This window comes from Dioscorea cayenensis, chromosome 12, assembly GCF_009730915.1.
Source record: "Dioscorea cayenensis subsp. rotundata cultivar TDr96_F1 chromosome 12, TDr96_F1_v2_PseudoChromosome.rev07_lg8_w22 25.fasta, whole genome shotgun sequence".
In the NCBI taxonomy this organism is placed as follows: domain Eukaryota; kingdom Viridiplantae; phylum Streptophyta; class Magnoliopsida; order Dioscoreales; family Dioscoreaceae; genus Dioscorea; species Dioscorea cayenensis.
Window position 1 is genome coordinate 10,286,258 of NC_052482.1, and position 22,287 is coordinate 10,308,544.

The 22,287-nt window shown below is 35.6% G+C and overlaps 1 non-coding gene across 1 annotated transcript; it reads right to left on the reverse strand.

Moving 5' to 3' along the window:
* Positions 1-4,610: 4,610 nt before the first annotated feature.
* Positions 4,611-4,717, reverse strand: LOC120274300. Its single transcript, XR_005540829.1, has one exon. It is a non-coding gene; the product is annotated as a small nucleolar RNA R71 (small nucleolar RNA).
* Between the last annotated feature and the right edge of the window lie 17,570 nt (positions 4,718-22,287).

Consider the following 22,287-nt stretch of genomic DNA (forward strand, 5'->3'; position numbering starts at 1 on the left):
CTCATGATGTGAACCTGGCAAGGTCTTATCACTACCATTAGTTGACGGAATAGGGAGTTTGCAATGAAATTTTACATTATTGATTTGTACCTCTTGCTTTCTCTTTTTTTGATGTCAAATTAAACTCCCAAGGCCACTAGGCTCCGGTGAACCTTGGGAGAAAACTTGTATGGATGATACTTTAATTCTTAATTGATTGTTGGCATGTTTTACTTCAGTTTCATCTATTGTTTTCATGTTCAACTTATAATACATAAATTTCATAGTTTTTGTTTGTTGATTGATACTTGTAGAGTGGGATGCTTGTATGTATTATATCCCACATTGATTGAAGTGGGATCCAATGTATCAACACGCCAGAGGCTTCAGGTATCGGTAGCCCCCAACAGACATTAGGGTTTAGCTATAGCCAAGATAGCATTAGGGTTACGTGCTGCGCATCGCACATCAACATGACATTCATAGGCAAATCATGTATGATATACCAACTTGCTATTCAAAGGCAAATCATGTATGATATACCAATCCAGCCGCTTGGGTAAATGATAGGTGCTCTGAGAAGCACTTAACAGCAGGGTACCTAAGATACCCTGCTTAAGATATATACTCGGGCATTTGGTTTTATGAAAATTTACATGCCATCATGACCATTTGGTTTTATGAAAATTTAGATGTTATCATGACCATAGATCTATACTCTGCTTTAGCAATTGATCTTGACACTATATGTTGCTTCTTAGTCGTCAAATAAGTGTTTAAAAGTGCATATTTTATATATCTTTTATACTGTATTTAGCGTGAGATTTGACATGTTTAGCACCAAACTAGTACATAATTTCATTCTTTTGTTCACCACGAGCTCTTATTTTATTTTAGGGCCAAAGGATTGAATATGGACATGTTTTGAAGCAAAATAGATCAACTTGCTAAATTAGGGGTTCTCCATGGCTCTCAACGGCCGTGGTGGCATCTCACCATGGTTGTTGTCCACCTCTATCATAGTGGTTATCAAGTTGTGGTAGTGTGGAATCACAGAGAACAACATAGAAGTTATAATGGTCTCAAAGATGGCCGTTGTAAATCATAATGGCCATGACCAATCCACGCAACGCCAAGATAGACCGTGCTAGGACATGACTTGGTATCCAAGCAACCAAATTACTCACCATGACCTCCACAACAGGCGTGGTGAGGCCATGGTGGACTCGTTAGTATAAATACCCTAGGGTTTTCTAAATATGGGTGATTTGTTTGCCGAATTTGGGAGAGACGACCGGATTTCTGGAGACCCTTGCGGCTATAGACAATTTCCATCAAGATTTCAGTGGATTCTAGCGAGTTTTCCAAGGAAGATTCAACATCCATCAATAGTGGAGTGTGTGACAGACCTCTTGAGTGCGTGTACCACAAGTGCACGGGTGTCGAAGTAATAAAGTACCAAATGAGTTGGGTAGTCGAATCTATAGAGAATGGAAGTATTAGTAGTAACTACTTCTCAATTATCTAGTTAGAATCAAGAATATGGTAAAATAAACTCAATCACAAGAATATAAATATCTCAAGAAAGCAAAGAAAGGTAGAAGTTAGGAAGTCTCAATCAATAAAGATGAGGTACCCGGGCAATGCTCCCCCTAGGATCTAACATGAAGTGCAAGATTTACCATGTGTTTCTAAACCAAGTTAAACAAGTTGAGGTAATCCAAGAATAATCAGTCCTTGCCTCCAGGCCACCGATACTAGTCCTCTATGAGATCCTGGCTGAGAAATCGTTCAATCTCAACACCTCACACCACATATGACCATAATAGACCCTAGGGATACCTAAGAGTACACCCAAATCCTAAGGATAGACCTAACTCTATTTCTAGGTGAAAGATCCCTAACTCTCTATAAGGTCCTGGTGAAGAAATCTCTCAATATCATGCCTCACATCAAATATGGTTGCATAAAGCTTAGGGAATACGGAGATAGAGTGTACTAATTGGAAGAGAAAGGGGACACTCCACTATCTCATGACTCACCCTCTCAACCCTCTTCAATCTTGGAGTTCTAGCCCTAATGGAGATCTCTTTCTCACCAAGACAAACAAATAATGCAAACAAATCAATCACAAGGATTAATATAACATGCAAACAATGAGAAAACAAGATTGAAACTCAATTAAACTCGGATTTAATAGAAAACACAAAGTAAATCAATACAAAGATAAGATCCTAGGGTTCACATGCCCAAATACCTACTAGGGTTTAACCCTCCATGGGAAAAATTACAAAACAATTAGTGAAATGTAAATCAATGAAAACCATGGGATAAAACCCCCTTGAATTCATGATGATGGCCTTGATGGGTTGCTCAATGTCTTGAAGGATCTCTCTCTGTAGCTAGGTCACCGATGGCTCCCTCTATGCTATATCGAAGAAGAGATCTATCAAAGTTAGTGAAGAACACCCCCCAAATTCACCAAAGATCTCCTCTCAAAACCTTAGCCGCTTTGCCTTTCAAACACAATAAAAAATTCTCCAAAGAATAGGGCAAAAGTGCTATTTATAGTAAAAAACCACGTCTGTCATGTGCCTCCATGTGCCTGTGTGAGCCTCCCATGTGCCAGTGTGGGCTAGAAAACTGCTTACGTGATTGTGTGAAAATTTTATATGGTCACATTAACAACATTTGCTACAGTGATTTACTACATTGCTTTTCATAATAAGGCTCCAACACTCTTCTCTTGAGGCCACATGGACGGGCACACGTCCGCGTGGTAGGTTATGAGGCTTCTCGTCTTCTAATCATCATTGGGAACTTTCTTGAATTCTTCACATAAGTCGGGACATAGGAGTGTGATTGCCTTTGTGCCCTCCCAACTCACAATTTAGCTTGAATTCTCTTAGAAGTTGGAACACACTCTCGTGTGCATGAGCTCCTCTTGTGTCCTGATCATTGTGTTGCACAAAAACTAATGAAAGGTGCCTTCATAACCTATTTTTGCTTTTTTTTTTCTTTCAAAGCCTTCACAACCTATTTGCACAAAGGAACACCAAATACATTTTATGAGACATAAACCATGATAAAAATGATGCTCAATATATGTAAAAAATATAGAGAAATATGTCTACTCAAGCACTTATCAGTGTGCACAAGAGATTCAGTGTTATCTTGTTGATCTTGGGATATACTCAACCTTAACCGTTGGAGACCATTTTGGAGGGAGTTAGTCTAGGAATTCTTTTTATTTATTTCTTTTGGATAATTGCTATTTATTAATCAATACTTGTATATCCATCAGAGGGCCCTAACTCGAGGAAATTTCATGGAAATTCATCTTGATTGTTATTTGTGATTCTTTATTATAAATTCATGATTTATTGAAAATTCATGATTCTTCCTTATCTTTTGTGAATCATTGCATGTTTGCTAATGATATTTTACTGATGTGGATGAGGAAAATATGCTCACACATTAGAAGACCCATGCTCTGTTAAATCTATGCATGCGCTAAGAGGTTAGAGATCGCTAGATCTTTGGATTAGGGTTTGATTAGATTTCCGGATTAGGATTTGATTAGACTTTCTAGTGGATTTCTTGAACTTAAGGTGGACATATGAAGCTGGGGTGGAAGAGATTCCATTTTAAGTTCCTAGTGTTGTGACTTGGTTGCCAAGAGATTGTGACCAATCAACCCTTGAATTCCCCCGGTATAATACTAGATTGATTCGTTATACCTTAATGCTATTTCACAAGTAATCATTAAGAGTATCTTCATACGATCTCCCAAACTCCTTTCAATTACATTTAATAATCCTCAATTGTATTGTATTAATCTGTAGAAGTAGAATTAAGAAACACCATAGATGTTTAGGCTATTGATTAAGCAAAAAGGAAGTAATAGTAGCCTCTCTTCGTTCCCTGAGAAATATGACCCTCGTGCTCACCTACGAGGTATTACATGACAACCCATGCACTTGCGGTATAAACAGACTCAATTCTAATGCCTGTTAAGTTTTTGGAGCCATTGCCCGGGAGCATCTAGTTGAGAGATTCTACAAAAAAATCTTAGCTTAGTGTTTTAGCTAATTATTCTTTTGGTGTATTATTTCATTTTATGCTTTTGTAACTTTATTAACTCTTTCTCACTATTCTCTTTTGTAGGCAACTATTCATGACTAGAGCAAACCTTACTGATTTGATAGAAGGAGATAATGAGGTTGAGAGAACATTGTTAAGAAGTCTTAGAAAGAATTTGGTAGTTGAGGAAGAGATTAACACCAACTATAGAGAGTTTGTTGTAATGGCTAAACTAAGAAGAACACTTAGTGAGTATGAGAAGCCATAGTTTATAGGAGAGCAGTTCAATGTCCAAGCCCTAACAGTTGTAGCAAACAACTTCAAGATTAAAGTTAACACTATTGGGATGATTCAGAACTCATGTCAGTTTGATAGCCTAGCAGATGAGCACAATTACAGATGATGCAATCAGACTGTGACTCTTCGCATTTAGTTTGAGCGGATTGGCATATCGGTGGCTTACTTCTTTAGCACTAGGGTCGATCAAGACATGGAATGATTTGGTGGGGAATTTTTTTGGGAGATACTTTCCACCAAGAAAAGCTGCAAAGATCAGATAAGAAATCTCAACATTTAAGCAAGGAGAGTCAGAAACTTTGTTAGAGGCACATGAATGGTTTAAGGATATTCTTAGGCGGTGCCCCCATCATAGGTTCAGTTAATGGATGAGATTGTAGATTCTATATGGCATATTGAACTACCAAACCCGACTGATCATTGATGTTGCAGCTGGAGGATTATTGAGTAACACATACCCTGAAGAGGCAGAACAATTGTTTGAAGATATTGCTAATAATGAGTCACACTGGAGTTCAAGAGGTAGATAATCAAAAGTGGCTGGGTTGCATGATTTATACACAGATACCACTTTTGGTAACAAAAGTGGATTCACTCACATGGAAGTTGGATCTACTCGTAAACAATGGGCAGGGTGTCAACACGAACTCTAAGGCAGTTCTATTTTGTGAGACTTGTGGAGGAGGACATGGGGCAACTCAGTTCCTAATTGTGACTTTAACTACAGCTCCTGTGGAATAGGTTGATTATATTGGAGGAGGTAAGAGGAATTAGAATAACCATACAACAATACTTACAACCTAGGATGGAGTAGTCATCCTAACTTTTCCTGGAGTCAAGGTCAGCAGCAGAGACCTCCCTAGTAGCAGAACTATTAGTACCAAACATAGAAACAGTAGTCTGAAAGAAAATTCTCCACAGAAGATGTGATGCCCAAGTACATGACAAGTAACAATGCTAAGATGGACAAATTCGGTGCTACATTGAGGAATGCCCAAGCATCGATAGAGAACTTGGAAAATTATGTTGGATAGTTGGCAAGAGCTAGTACGGACAAACCACAAGGTAGCCTCCCAAGCAACATTGAAGCTAATCCGAGGGAGAACCTTAAGGCAATAATACTTCACAGTGGTAAGACCATTGAAGCAAGGATAGCACATGGTCCAAGTGCCGGGTGCCGGGATGGAGAGGGCAGCCGTACAAGAAGGCTTTAGTGCTTTACAGGAATCCATTGTGGAGGATGAGCAAAAAAGTGAAGAAGAATCTAGATATTTGTCCCTAGCTCTATCCACAGTTTTGAAATATAAACCCTAAGTTCCCTACCTTTCCAGGTTGAAAGCTGACAAGGAAGACATACAATTCAAGAAATTCATAACCATCTTTAAGCAGCTCTATACATATATCCCTATTATTGAAGCATTGTCCCAAATATCAAAATATGCTATGTTTTTAAAGGACTTACTCACCAATAAAAGGAAATTGGAAGAGGTTGACATAGTGGCTCTTAATGGAAATTGGTCTACCATTCTGGATAGAAAGCTACTAACAAAGTTGAGAGATTCTGGGAGTTTTGTGATCCCATGTTTGTTAGATGATTGCATGGAGGAACATGAACTAGCCGATTTTGGGGCTAGCATTAATGTGATGCTGGCATACCCCTTGCGTGTGTGTACCGCAAGTGTACAGGTTGTCGAAGTAAGAAAGTACGCCGATGAGTGGGTAGTCGTATCCACAAGGAATAGTTATTCAGAAGCAAGTAGTAGTGCTATTTAGATATAAACTAAACCAACATGTGATTTGAGTCAACAATATCAATCCGAATAAAAATAAAGAAAGGAGAAAAGAAAGTAATAGGAATAAGGAGAGGCAATCAATATTAAAATAGGGTACCCGGATAATGCTCACCCTAGGACTATTGTTTCAAGTGCAAAACTAGTATTATGCCTCCTAATTGAAGTTTAATGACTCATGAAAATCCAAAGACACATGGTCTTAAACCTAAGGTTAACAATGACTAACCCTTACACTATGTCCCAGCGGAAAGAGATACTCTCAATGCCTTACACTGTGTAGGGTTGCTTGAAGCTTTAGGGATTCCAAGTGATAAACCCTATTCCCTAATATAGATCTAACCCTTTGGTCCAGGCGAAAGACGCCTAGTCATGATTAAGCCCCAGCACTAAAGATTACTTCAACACTTTACTCTATTGCTCACGCAACTAAGCCCTAGTAGAGTTTGTCTCTTAGCATTTCACTCTATCATGACCGCAAAGAACTCTTGGAATGTAGAGGTAGGATAAATCATATCATAAGGGAAAGGAGAAGTTCCTCTACTTCTCGACTCACCCTCTCAACCCTCTTCAACCTTGCTTTGTTTAATCCTAATAAACTGTCACTCATTCACAATGATTACCAAGATAGATTCTCAATCCTAGCGTTACTCTAAGGGAAAATCAAATAAAAAAGCATTCAAAGTTGAAACACAATTAAAGCATCAATTAAAGAAGCATAATAAGAGTAAATGAAACAAAATCATCCTAGGGTTTACATGTCCAAGCACCCACTAGGGGTTTAGCTCTCCATAGAGAAATACAAAAGCAAATATGAAATCAAGGATAAGTGCAAACAATCCATAGAGAACATCCCTTGTAGTCCGTATCGATGGTTTTGTAGAGCCGCATAGTCTTCTCCAAAGGTTCCTTTATCAAACCTAGGGCACACCTCACTGAATAATGCCGATGAGAGCTCCTCCAATAGTTTCCCTCCAAAGGAACTCGATGTCGAATGCCATTGAACCACTCCAAAACCTAGCCAAAAGCCTCTCCAAACCCTAGTCGCCTCTCCCCAGAAGATAGGGAAAAGATAGGAAGAAGATCCACAAATAAAACTCTCAAAGCAGTATTTATAGGGCTGGAATCGGGCATCCACATGGGCGTGTGGAATTTCCAGAGTGTCTTTCGCTACACACTATGAATAGTAACTACTACAGTGATTTTGCTACATTAAACCGCTACAGTATTTCACCGGAATGCTCCCAAATTCACTTTTTTCATCAAGGCCATATGATTGGGCATGCATATCCATGCGGTCGATCATGTCGCGTCTTCAATGAAACCCCATTAATGAAGCTCTTGATAATATTGCACATGTCAGAACATATGAGTGTGACTGCCTTTGTGCACCTCCATTTTGTGTATTCTCTTGAGCATAATAGAGGTTGGCACACACCCACATGTCTTTGAGAACAACTTGTGTCTTCACCTTTGTTCGATCCAAGAACTTCATCAACATACTTCGTATTAGTTATACACAAGCACTTATTATTTTGTCATATAACATCTCTATAGTTATCATTGTCAAACTTCATCTACTATCAAACTAAAATACATTGGCAATTTGATTATCACTCTGAAGCTAAATATGTATCATGGTAGCATTCATTATTTCACCATTATAAACATTGCATAGTTCATCAAAATCAATTCTTTAGTTAGCTAAAATCTCATTCTCCATCTCATTGTTATAAGGATTTTTTTTAATGAATAGGTGACAAGCACCACTCATTTAAGAGGTGTACTAATTACGGTAACTTACAAATCTCCTAAGAAAATCCCCCCTACCCTACAACCTTAGAGAGATAAAATCACTGTTTCTCTCACAAGGGACACACACAGAGGTCCGTGAACAGTATTAGACCCAAATATACAATGTTGTCAGAGAAAGGATTCTAGCCTTTGCTCTTCCCCTTGCACTTTTGTATCATATCATTGGGCTATATAATAGTTAGTAACTTAGTTATTATGAAGGAAAATTTTATTGTGTATGTGTGGCAAATAGTTAGTGCAATCAAAACTAAGTAAAAAGACCTTTTTCATGTCATACAATAAAATTTACTACAAGATAAGAAAAATGAACTAAATAAACGTAGATATTCAATTGAGAAAATAAACCATTAATATATGAAAAGATTTTAGAGGATCAATTAATTTTTCAATCGTTAAAATATAATCATCTATATATATATATATATATAATTTATAGACTTGGTTGCCAAGTTCTTCTATCCTAAACATAGCCCAGCATAGTGCCCAAGCCAATCTTAGCCTAATCATGCCTCATCCTCATACCAAATATTAAATTAATAAATCAATAATATGACTTGCCAGGCTAAATTTTTTTGTGTAGTCACTTAACTTTACTATTGTATCAATTTGGTCAGTAAATTTTAATTTGAATCAATTTGGTCATCATTCTTTAATTTCATTTCACCGGCTAGTCACTGCCCATTTTTCAACTCCCCTTTGCTTATGTGGCACCGGAGAAGCCCAATCATTCTCATTTGGTGCCATGTGGCATACCCACTTCACATAAAATTCCATAACTATCGAACTATTGCCATCTCAGTTTAAGCCCGCCACGTCTGTTTCATCATTCTCAAGGTGTTAGGATTCAGACAAGACCATCATCTCCCTCTCAGACAAGCAAGCATCATCTACACTATTGTGAGACAGTGCTAGTGAGTGAGAGATGACAAAGCATTGCATCTATTAACAAGAGTGGTTGGTGGGACTATGGTTAATGGCGATGGCGGTGAATTGGGAGAGACACCCAGTAGGGAAAAAGCACCGGATTATTGTAATTTATTACTTGAAACCCTAACCCTAAAGATATTGATAATCTTTCTTCCAACGTTGTAAATGAATAGAGTTTTATGTGAAGTTGGGGTTTACATTAGAGTTAGAGGATAGGTCATAAACGCCTAAATGTACATATTTTATACATACTTGTGTATATTGTTTATGTGTATATTTGATGAGCCGATGCCCTTTTTATGATTTAATTGGTAAATTTCATGTTTCATGCATAGAGGAAGCTTAGGTGAGCTCAAAGACGCAATTTAAGAAGAAATCAACACCGAAAACAGCGTCTTAGGGCCTTGGGCAGTTCGCTATAGCAGTTTACTGCAACAGTTTTACTGTAGCAACTTAATGAAATTTTTGGCCCATTTTCTGAGCATCCTCATGGCCAATATATTGACCGTGAGACCGCCCATAAGCCATCCCGAAGCCACTCCTTATAAACATCATTAAGGCATTTCTTTAAGAGAGGAGATACCCATTCTTGGAGCTCATTATCACCATTGTTGATCCGAGGTTAAAGAAGGATTTTGAGGGCATTTCCACGGCAGATTTGGCGAGAAGAGCGTGATTTGGAGCAAGATCTACTCCTTGGGCTTGATTTGAAGAGGTTGAAGATGACTGGAAGCCACCCCTTTAAGTGGCATCTTTGGAAGCTTCTACAGCCTCCATTCTTTGAGAGAGTGTTTCTTATGTTTTGTTTGGTTGTTTGCATGACTCTCTTGGTGTATCCTTGGACTTTAAGCAACTAAACCACAAAGGTCACCGGATGTAGGTGAACCTTGGGGGTGAACTTGTGTTGTTTGGATGATTTGTTCTTTATATTGCATTTTGGCTTGTTTGTGCGTCATGTTTGGTGTATTTGAATGCCTTGGTATGCATGAGAACTCTATGTATCAACTCTTAGGTAATACTAGGTTGCATGACCATTACCCTAGTGTTAAACTCACCAAGCTTGGAAAGGATAGACGTATGAGTACGCCGTGACCATCAGGTATTTGTACCCCTCCATTTTTAGGGTAGAGTACTAGCTTGTGTTCCAATTCTAGCTTGAGAAAACTACTATTTCCATTGCAATCATAGGAGGATTTGGGCGGAAGAGATTTCGTATCCAATACTCGTACCGGATTAGGGGTCAATTACCGTGACCATCGGGTTGGCCTAACTAGGGTTTTCTCGGTCCAACTAGACACTTGCATGTTAGTTCTATCATCCTACACACTTTAGTAGCCCCTGAGGGGATCCTCATCCGTGACCACTTCTTTGCCCTGATTATTCCCCGTATTTTTGCCTTCATTGTTCACATTCTATTTACATCTACTTTGTTTCTTTGTATTCTCTCTATCACATTCGGACTTGTAGGTTAAACAATATTGAGAAAAGGAAGTAAGAGTAGATTCTCGAGCCCTTGGGAATACGACCCTCTCGTGATCGCACGGGAGGTATTACTTGACGACCAGTATGTTGTGGGATTGCACTCACCATTAGGGTTTTCACAATGAGAATGAGAGGGTTTGAGATTGTGAACTAACGGTGTTAACATTGGGTACTTTGATGTATGGAGAGAATTTATATGTTGCTTTAGCTTTACAATAACTTTGCATTATCAAATTTTGAATATATGCTGACAAAGGTGTTTTGTTCTTTATTGTGGTCCTCGACAAGACAAACTTAGAAAAGTAATGTGTTAATATAATTTGTTATTGTCTCTGTAGGTAGTTGTAGTTTGGTGACCAAAATGGTAAGAATTATACAAAACACATTTACCAACACTTGTAGCTCTTCTTGGTAGTCTGTTTTACCAAGGAATTTTCTTGTACTAGACAATATAGTTGTTATTATATTTTTATGATCTACATGTTTGGGGAATTTTGCAGCTTGAAGACTTGTCCTTTTTCCTTCATTGGACTTCTTATGTATATGTGTTACAATTTTTAAGGGTTTGTATAATGTTAAGTGTTTTTAAAAAATATAATAATGTTCCTTATTTTGCAAATATCTATTATGAAGCATATAGTTGTTGTCATTCCTAATGCACCCAAGGAAAAGAAACTATTTTTACAGTAAGGAATTTTTATAATGAATTTTAAGCTATAATTGTTGTCATAATTTTATGATCTCAAATTTTGTAATTTTAATCCATATTGTGATTTTTATATAAAGAAAAAATTGAAATAACTGTGATCCTTAAGTTTGTGTTATTTGTTGCATGCCAAGGTTTTGTGTGAAGATTGGAATAATTGTTCTCCTTAATGATGCTATGTTCTTTGTTTTCATTCCCCACAATAAGAAATAAAATCAATAAATAAAAACAGGGACTTTAATTATTTTTATATTTTACTTCATCAGAAATCTTATTTTGATCCTCTGACTTATGCAAAATTTGATCATCTAATTTAAAGTATTTCTCTGTACTCCACGTTATTTCCAATATTTTTGCTAATCAATATGGTAATTATAGATGTTTTCATATTCTTATACTGTCAAATGGTGAGTTTCTATGCTGGTTATTTTTTAAAAATATGATCATGTTGTATGTTATGCATTGAAGTTATATGTTATGCTCAGTTTTAATGCATAGGTTTTTGTTTTTGAGTAATTTCATCTGCTGGATGTTTGATTTAATTAATTTTTACTGCTGGAGATGCCAAAAGAAAATAAATTATTATGGTCAATCTTTTGTTATAATGTACTTTTTTCCCTATTCTATTCAAGCTTTGGTCAATTAAGGTTTTTTTTATACATTATCATGTTTGCTTGCAAGTAGATGGTATTTTTTATTTTTCATTTTTTTTGGTAACTATAGGATGTCTTTTACCCAGTGCCAGATGCTGAGCTATTCACAATTAAAATGCACTATACAATTGGTAATGTAGAAAGGTTAGCAACGTTTGTTGATTTCTATTGTGCAAACCAAATATCAAGAATTGAGTTGTTGGCCATGGCTAGGGAATTCAAATTAAATGTCACAAATTGCAAAATGTGGTGGTTAGATGTGAACAATGAACCTAGTGCTTTGAAGGAAATTAGAGATTACATGGATGCACTAACCATGGAAAATAGTGTTGACTCATCTAGGGAGGTTTATGTGCTTCTCAGAATTTTAAATTGTGGCCCTATAGAAACAAACAATGTACCAGAAGAGATAGAGGGAGAAGATGAATCTAGTAATTTGTTCAGACACTGACTTGGAGGATCTAGTAAATTGTTCAGACAAAAATGGGAATAGAAATGATGAAGAACTAGAATTCCATGATTATGAGTATGATTTTAGCAGTGAATCTAATGGAGATGAAGTAGACACCAATCAGACAGAAAGGGCCATGGTAGTTATTGCTAAGGAACCACCAAGATCGGTCCATGAACCTAATATTGAATCAGATTATGCAGACATTGATGAATTCAAGTCTTGCTCCTATATAGATGAGGATGAACTGATTAGCAAGAGGCCCAAGTACTCAAAATTTAAAGACGAATGTGACATGAGCAATCCACTATTCAAAATAGGCACGAAGTTTAGTTCATTCAAACAATTCAAGGAAAAATCTTTATTTCAATCTGTAATTAATGTCATGTTAGTATATCTTCAATTAGTTCTCTGATTTCATACCTTTAGTTAAATCTTTATTTTTCTAATCCGCTGAATGTTATTTATTTTCTTTTAAGTTAATGATTTTTTTTTAATTTTCTTGTGTCTACTAGCATGATTGTACAATTGGATGTTTTTATCAATCAGCAAATAATTTGTGATGCCCATTGATAATATGGATGTCTTACTAGCATATCTTCAGTTAATGTCATGTTAGCAGATATTTAATTTGTGATACACCTTTAGCCAAGTTTTTATTTTTAGATCTGCAATTAATACCATGTTAGCATATCTTCAATTGACTCTATGTTTTATTTGCTTCCATTTATGATTCTACAATTGGATGTTTTTATAAAACGACAATTAATTTGTTATAAGTTGTTGATTTTTACATTTTTTTAATTTTTTTTGTTTCTACTAGCATATCTTTAATTGACTATGTTTTATTTGCTTCCATCTATAATTCTGCAATTGGATTTTTTTATCAAACAACAATTAATTTATTGTAAGTTGTTGATTTTTTTCCTTTTATTTTGTTTGCTTCTATCTGTGATTTTGTTGTCTATATTTTTTCATGTTTGTGGAGGTTGATGGTGTGCCCTTCACATTTGCATTCTTAGGGTTTAGTAACTGCCATTGAGGAATTATTCCCAAAATAGTGAACACAGGTTCTGTGTTAGACATATCCACACAAAATTCAAGAAAAATTTCAAAGGAAAGGCATTGAAGGATTAAGTTTGGGCATGTGCAATTGCAACATCTCTCCTGCCTTTGAAAAAGCTATGGTCAGGTTGAAAGACATGTCCCTAGGTGTATATGATTATATGAAGATGATAGATCCTAGGCATTGGACAAGGTCACATTTTTAGTCCAAATTTAAATGTGATATACTATTGAACAACATGTGTGAATGTTTTAATAATCATATCCTTGAGGCAAGAATTAAAGGAATAGTAACAATGAACGAGATGATTAAAACTCAATTAATTATTAGAATTCATAAAAGAAGGGACTCAATGAAGAAATGCACAACTTTGCATTGTCCTAGGATAATGAAGAAATTAGAGAAGTTGAAGCAATCTAGTTTCCTATATAGAACAACTTAGTCTGGAGGAGATCAATACCAAGTACTAGGACTTGATGGTAAGTTTGTACCGAACAAGATTAGGGCTACTTGTTCATGCAAGAGATGGTAGTTGACTGGTGTGCCATGCTCCAAAGCCATATTTGTGATATTCTACAACATTGATAGAGTAGAGAATCGCCTACATAATTGCTACAAAGTTAGCACTTATATGGACACCTATGGGGACACCTTATCCCCCACTCATGATAAAGATGCATGACCCAAGAGTAATCAAGGGCCTATGATCCCTCCTGAACCAATTAGCAAAAAGGGAGGTAGAAAGACATTACTCAAGAGGAGGGAGTTGGGTGAAGAAACCAAAGGCTGCACCAATGGTAGAGTCAGTAAAAAAGGTGTGACCAAAGTGCTTTATTTGTGGAGCTGCAAGGCACAACAAAAGGTTCCATGGTGGTGTCAAGGTAAAGAACATGTGTCCCATTATTATGGCAATTCATTAATAATTGATACCGTTTTGCCATGATATTAAGGTGAGCATGTGATATTTCTATTTGGCAGGCAAAACATTCTAGTACATTGAACAAGCAAGATGGACAAACAAGTGGAGCAAGCCAGTACAACCCGATGGCTGATATTGATAGCCAAGGTCTACATGAACATTTTACAATGGTAACCTCTCTTCTCTTTATACATTTGTTTTGTAAATGTTCATGGCAAGATCACCTTTGCTTATTAATATCTGAAATAAAAATTCTGTAAGGTTGATGGCCTCATTAGTGGGATCCAAAGTGAACCAATACACATTAATGCACATGCACAAACAAGTACACATGTATTTTACATGTTTGCTTTCTTCCATCTATTATTTGAAGCTGGTTAATTTTTTTCCCAAGTTAACAATCTTGTGACACTTTAAAATTCAAAATTTTTTTTGTCATAAGAAGCACACAAACAGAGAACAGTGCCGGCCATGATTACTTAATTCTACCAAATCTACAAGTAATCCTTTTGTTATGCATTCCAATCTAATTACTGGCATATGAAATGTCAATTTTTACGTAGTCAAATCCTTCTATTAATGTAACAAATTTAGATTGTTAAAAGTTTGATTCAATATTAAATTATACATTCCAATCTGATTACTAGCATGTGAAATGTCAATTTTTAGGTAGTAAAATGATTCTGTTAATATAAAATTTAGATTGTTAAAAGTTTGATCCAACAAATTTTTTTTGGGCCATGTTTGACTTTAAAGTATCAACAATAGAGTAGGAGCAACCAAAATGAGTCAACTTAGCCATTTCAAGATACTATCTCACAGGTTAAATAGGAATGATAGAAAATACTCAAGAGTTTTATATTGACAATCATAAAAATTATTTTGGTTTTCCTTATTGGCTACAAGTGCTTAATGCATCTAAGACAGATCAAGACATGAGGTCATAACCTGTTAATGAGACAGTGATAGGAAGGCAAAAAATGAAAGTCACAGGAGACATGGGTAGCATAAATGCAAAGCCACAACATACTACCAAACAAATTGCACAAACTGCTTCAAGATTTCTAGTGTTGAAGCATCAAGGGAAAGATAAGGATGGTGACGAATGACAAAGTGATGCAATGAGAAGAAAATTTTGGGTACCATCTGGAGGAAGTGGCACATACAATGGGAAGTAACTCCTTATTGCCTAGGTGTACCTCAATGTTTGGTTCTGAATATCAAAAAGAATATCTTAAACAACCCTTATGAACATTTTTAACTGGTTTTGTTTCACCAATTTTGTAAAAACATGCATTCCCTATCTTCTATTAAAACTGAAAATCTTTTGACTATTCTTTTATTTTCCTTCCTTTTTCATCTTTCTATATTTTCCCCTCTCAAAGACCAAGTTTATATTGTTGTGATGAATGCTTCTCTACATATCACTTTTGGTTTCACAAAATTAAGAGCAGTTTGTAATGAATAAGGGACTAAACAAACAGATCCATCCAAACAAAATACCATTCATCCAAATAAAACAATAGTTCATATCAAGGGGCTAAACAAAATTAACAAAAAGAAATTCACGCAAGAGTCCCCTAGAAGCAAATACCATTTCAGACCAAAAGTGATATACCATTACAGATACATCAGAAGTGCACATTCAGACTAATAAACAATCTATACCATAGTTTATTTACACATTTATAGAACATAAATTTACAAAGCAGAAAGGCATTCTCACAATATTGCCATAGAAGTTGATCCTCCTCCAATGTGACCTCACTAGGATAGGGCATAAACCTCCTTCAATGCGAATGTAGTTGGGTGCTTCATAAGTCCTCACCATCTAAGCATCTCCCAGGGAAAGCCAATCTTTTCTCTCAATGTTTGAAGCAAAATAGGGAAGAAGAAGAAGAAGCTGATGTGGTGTCCATTTAAGTTATGTGGCATTAGTTTTTTTTTTTGACCCACTCGTTACTGATGTGGACTAGCCAACTAAGCATGTTGAGTTGGCAGTTCTGAGAATGATCAGACTTCTCAAGTGCCACATAAGCAAAGGGCAGCCGGAAAATGGGTAGTGACTAGCCGATGAAATGAAATTAAAGAACTGTGACTAAATTGATTCAAATTGAAATTCACAGACCGAATTGATACAACAGTAGAGTTAAGTGACTACCAAAAAAATTTATCCTGACTTTCCATATACATGCCCAAGAACATAACTAAGTAGCTAATTATAAAAGAAAAGAGTATACACTCATTAAGTTTGAAAAGATAAAAAAAAACATATTAAATAATAATGAATACCTAAATAAATTTTAGGGAAAAGGGTAAAAAAAAAACCCTTGTGGTCTCCGAGATTTGCAAAATAAGGTGAGATTTTTTTTTTTTACCGATTTTATGATTTGTGGTTTCCTAGATTTACAAAAAAACAAAAAAACAAAAACAAAAAGGAAAAAAATCATTACCAAGCCACAACTGTGTTAACTCAAATGGGCAAAATCATCATTTCATTTTAAAACTAATTTATATAACATAAATATATATATATATATATATTATTAGTTAATTAATATCTTCCAAAATTCTACTAAACAAGAAAAAACATAAATTCCAAAAAACAAACAAAATCATGTTGAAAATCATGTTTTTTATGCCAAGAGGCATTTTTACATGAATGGACGATTTTAGCTCTGTCAAAAAATAACAAAGTTAACACCATTGACGGTTGATCCCTTTTTGCAAATATGGGAAACTACACATCAAAGATTAAGAAAAAAAAAACCCTCACTCCTTATTTTGCAAATCTCGAAAACCACAAGGGTTTTTCTTTGTACTTTTCCCTAAATTTTTAAATAAAACTAAAGAGAAAAAGGAGGAACTTTCATTTTTAGTATAAAAATGATTTTTTTTTAGTGAAAATTTTATTAAAGAATGATTGTTTAGTGATAACATCATTGATAGATATTGTGCCACTGTAGGTTTAAGTGATTTTTTTAATAGAAATGGATAATCCACGACTTTGTTAATAAAGCAAAGATGATTACAAAAACAAAAAGGAAGTCATTATAAAGATGAAAACAAAGTAATAAAAATGAAAGTAAAGATAAGAACCGAAGGAGATACAATAATGAAAAGTCATAACCACAAGTTCCACAACAAGTGGATAACTGACACATTCCTTGCTTGTGTGTACCGCAAGTGACGGGTCGTTGAAGTAATGAAATACCCCGGTGAGTGGGTAGTCAAATCCCAGGGAATTGTTGCTTAGAAACACAAGTATCGCTATTTAGCTAGAGTGAAAACCAATTTGTGATGTTGAATTAAAGAAAACAATGCAAAGAAGAGTAAAAGATCAGAGAAAGCAAGAGGAGTCAGGAGAGGTAATCGATGGTAAAATGGGGTACTCGGACAATGCTCACCCTAAGACTATTGTTTCAAGTGCAAGACTAATGTTATGTCTCCTAATTAGGGTTTAATGAGTCATGGAAATCCAAAGACACACGGTCCCAAACCTAAGGTCAACCGTGACTAGTCCTTTACACTATGGCCCGGTGGAAAAAGATACTCTAGACGCCTCACACTGTGTAGGACTGCTCGGAGCTCTAGGGATTCCAAGTGATAAACCCTATTCCCTAATATAGATCTAACCCTTTGGTCCAGGCGAAAGACCCCTAGTTACGATTAAGCTCCAGTACTAAGGATTACTTCAACACTTCACTCTGTTGCTCACATAACTAAGCCCCAGTGGAGTTTGTCTCTTAGTACTTCACTCTATCATGACCGTAAAGAACTCTTGGAACGTGGAGGTAGGATAAATCACGTCAGAAATGAAAGGGATGTTCTGCTACCTCTCGACTCACTCTCTCAACCCTCTTCAATCTTGCTAAGTCTAACCCTAATGAAGTTATCATCCCTTCAAAAGATTACCTAGATAGATTCTCAACCCTAGTGTCACTCTAAGAGAAAATCAATTCAACAAGCACACAATGCTGAAACTCAATTAAAACATCAATTAAATTAAACATAAAAGAAGTCAATGAAACAAAATCATCCTAGGGTTTACAAGTCCAAGCACCCACTTAGGGTTTAGCTCTCCATGGAGCAATACAAAATCAACAACAAAATCAAAAGTAAGTGCAAGCAATCCATAAAGAAAATCCCCTTGTCAAGTGTCGGTGGTCTTGAGGAGCCGCCTCGACTTCTCCAAAGGTTCCCTTGTCAAACCCAGGGCACACCTCGCTGAATCAATGCCGACGAAAGCTCCCCCAATAGCTCTCCTCCAAAGGAACTCGATGTCGAATGCTGTAGAACCGCTCTGAAAACCCAGCAAAAGCCTCTCCATGCCCTAGCTGCGCTTTCCCTAAAATATAGGCAAAAGATAAGAAGAAGATCCCCAAACAAAACTCTCAAAGCGGTATTTATAGGGCTGAAATCGAGCATCCACACGTGCGTGTGAAATTTCCACATGGCCGTGTGGATTTCCAGGTTGCCTTTTTCCTATGCGCTGTGAGCAGTAACTACTATAGTGCTTTGCTACAGTAAACTGCTACATTACTTCACCGAAATACTCTTAAATTCACTTTATTCATGGAGGTCACATGATTGGGCATGCATCCATGTGGTAGATCATGCCACGTCTTTAATGAAACCACATTGATGAAGCTCTTGATAATGTTGCACAAGTGAGAACATATGAGTGTGACTGCCTTTACGCCCCTCCACTTTGTGAATTCACTTGAACATAATGGAGATTGGCACACACCCATATGTCTATGAGCACAACTTGTGTCTTGACCCTTGTTCGATCCAAGAATTTCATCGACAATCACGTCCATGATCTACTTTTGCTTCCTTTCTTCCAAACTTGTCTCCACACCCTTAAATGCACAAAAGAACACAAATACACATGAATGAGCTATAAAATCTGATAAAAGTAATGCTCAATGTAAGAAAAGTATATTTCATATTACTTATACACAAGCACTTATTAATAACTACAAACACAAAAGGGAGGAAAAACAGTGTCACCCTAGAAACAATCAATAGAAGGATCATCCGTCCAAAGTGGCATGCCCACAATGAGGATAATACTTACTCACATCAAGATTTGTAGTAGTTTCTTTAGGATCAATCATACGTGGATTCGAGGAACTTGAGACTTCATTTCACAGAGGTGGTTGAATTAGATTTGAGTAAATTTTGAGTTTAAAAGATGCTCCATGCTCATTAATGAAGCACATTTGGAAGTAGATAATGTAGAATTATTTTTTGAGATAATTATTGGAGGAGGTTGATTCTGTTATTTCGTTTTGGTAGTTTTATATTTAGTGAATTCTTGTAATTTTGTAAATATAAATATAGGACATATCTCGTGTTCCATGATTCAGAAAATTAATAGTAAAGATAATTTTTCTCCTAGCTTTATCCTTGTTTGCTCTTGCCATCACGCTGATTCTTGGCTCCCCGCCCTCCTCCTTGAGGGGACGAGGATTCCCCAACCAAGTAAAATATATTATATATTTTTATTGTATTTATTAAAAAAACACTTCAACATGAATGTTATTAATATTATTACATGATCTTATTTCTATTAAGTTAATGTTATTTAAGTAAAAATTGCTTGTTTATTTATGTATTTATTTATTTTTAAAGATTCATGTTTTTGGTCAACAATTCAACCTATTTGTTCTACATCTGATGAAGAGGAGGATGAGAATGATGAGGTAAATATGTTTGTCATATAATTTTATTTTTAATATTGATATTATTTATAATTTTATTATATATTTACAATTTTATTTATCATTGAATGAGTAGTTATCATGTCAAGATGCTAGTGGTGGTGGAATCGGATTCCAAATCTAAATGATTTGAAAAAAGAAGAAACAAATTGATGGAAAAATGAAATTATTGTGCTAGTTTTTCATTATGAATTTTATTAATGGATTTGTAATTGTAATTTAGTTTTAAAATTTATGTTATTTGAATTACTTAACTTGTACCTTCTGTTTCATCATACATTATATTATGACTTTTTAGGAGAAATATTTTGTGTGAATTTTTATTTTATAAATGATGTGTATGTTGTAAAAAAAATATGGTGAGAATTTTTATTTTATTTCATCATACATTATAATTTTTATTTTCAATTGTATATAGCATCTTTACCATATGTGTAACATAAATGCATTAGAAATATTATAGGACATTTACCAGGAATTCTTCTTTGAATTTTTTCAGTTTAGTGTTCAAGTATAGCCCAAATGAAACTTTTATGGCCTTTTAGTTATAATTTTTTTATCAATGTTTTGGGCAGGGCTGGGATTCTAAGAGGGGGAAATTATTCCCTCTCAAGGAATTTTAGGCTAGGGAATCCCTGCACCGTGGGGAGCAGGGATGGGGGCAGGGACACCATTCCCCACCCCACCTCGCCTCACTCCAATTCCATTCATAATTTCTACATGGTACTAGAGCAATAATGATCTATCGGAACCGATTTAATCCAGCATAAGTTTTTCATGCAATTGTATAGTTTTGGAGATGGCCAAGGGCAATGATTTGATCAATTCTCAAACTTTTCTAACATGGGTATAAGGGTCTCAAGTTTTTGAAGAGCTTAGAAGTCACTCAAACCACAGCCGCACTTCACATTAGAATAGAGATGATGGCCACTATGGGCTAAATAGTTAAATTGTCACTAGAGATAGTTCTTCATAATATCCTTTACGTTTCAAGACTTACTTACAGTTTAATCTCTTTTAATCAAATGATTAGATATTTAAACAGTGAATTTATCTTTAGAAATTGGTTATGTTTAATATAGGATTGTACCTTGAAAACCAAGATTGGAGTAGGTGAATTGTGAGGTGGAGTTTACTACTTCAAGCCGGTGATCTCACATGAGGTATTGAAGATAGGGAAATCAGATTTAACCATCTTATGCCATTTTTGGTTGGGTCATCTATATTTGTTTTCAGATTCTTCTGGGAAAAGTAACAAATTTTGTAGGCTTCGAAAGTCAATTTAAAGTTTTGGCAAGCTTTAAGAAATTAGTTTGACAAACTCTCCTTGACACTTATCAACTTTGGTTTTATTCAGACTCATGTGAATTATTCTTAATTCACATATCGAGATAAAGGAGTTTTCATGAGCCAATTAGTATATGATGATGATCTTATATTAGCAAGAAATAACTTGGAGACTTGCAAGAAGTTTAAGGTTTACTTGAATAGATGTTTTCTAATTAAAGTTCTTGGTCCATTAAAGTACTTCTTAGGCATAGAGGGGTTCGTGGGAGTCGAAGTTTATTCCTATGCTAATGGAAATTTACCTTTAACATTCTTGAGGAATACAATATGCTTGGAATGAAACTTGTTGATTTCTCAATGCAACAAAACAACAAGTTAGGATTGACCACAAGTGAAGATGTTGCCAATTAGGAAATCTATCGAAGATTAGTGGGACAACTTATCTACTTCATTATTACACTATTGGAGTTAAGTTACTCAGTACATATCTTCTCGTAGTTTACACAGAATCCCAAGAAGGATTATTTAAATGTGGCATATTGCATGTTGTGATACTTAAAGAAAAATCTAGGACAAGGACTTCTATTCAAATCTAACAGTGATCTTTGTTTGAAGGCTTATTGTGATTCAAATGAATAAGTTTCCTAATCACAAGCAGATCTCTCAAGAAATTTTATTTTGCTTAAATCATCAGGCATTTTATGGAAGATGAAAAATAAAGGTGATATGAACCCCCGCTAATTGGTGATGAAATACGTAACAAAATTGACCTGGACTATTTAATAATGCTAGCTTGGGAAGAAACGTCGACTGGTTTCTTATGTCAAGCAAGAACCTTGGTATGTGAATGTGCCATGAATAATTGTGGAAGGCTGTTTGATAAGTCATTGGTTGAGCGCCACTGAAACTCCTAAGCTCGAATAGTTTTCATAGAACCAAAAGAGAATTCCCAAAGAATCTCACAATTTTCTAATAAAAAGTAATTTGATTATTTCGGCTGAAAAGGATTCTTAAATAGAGGAGTCAATGAATTTTGGAAACTAACGAAATATCTAAATTAATGCCAAAGTTCCTAAATTATTCAAACTAAGTAAGAAAAACAC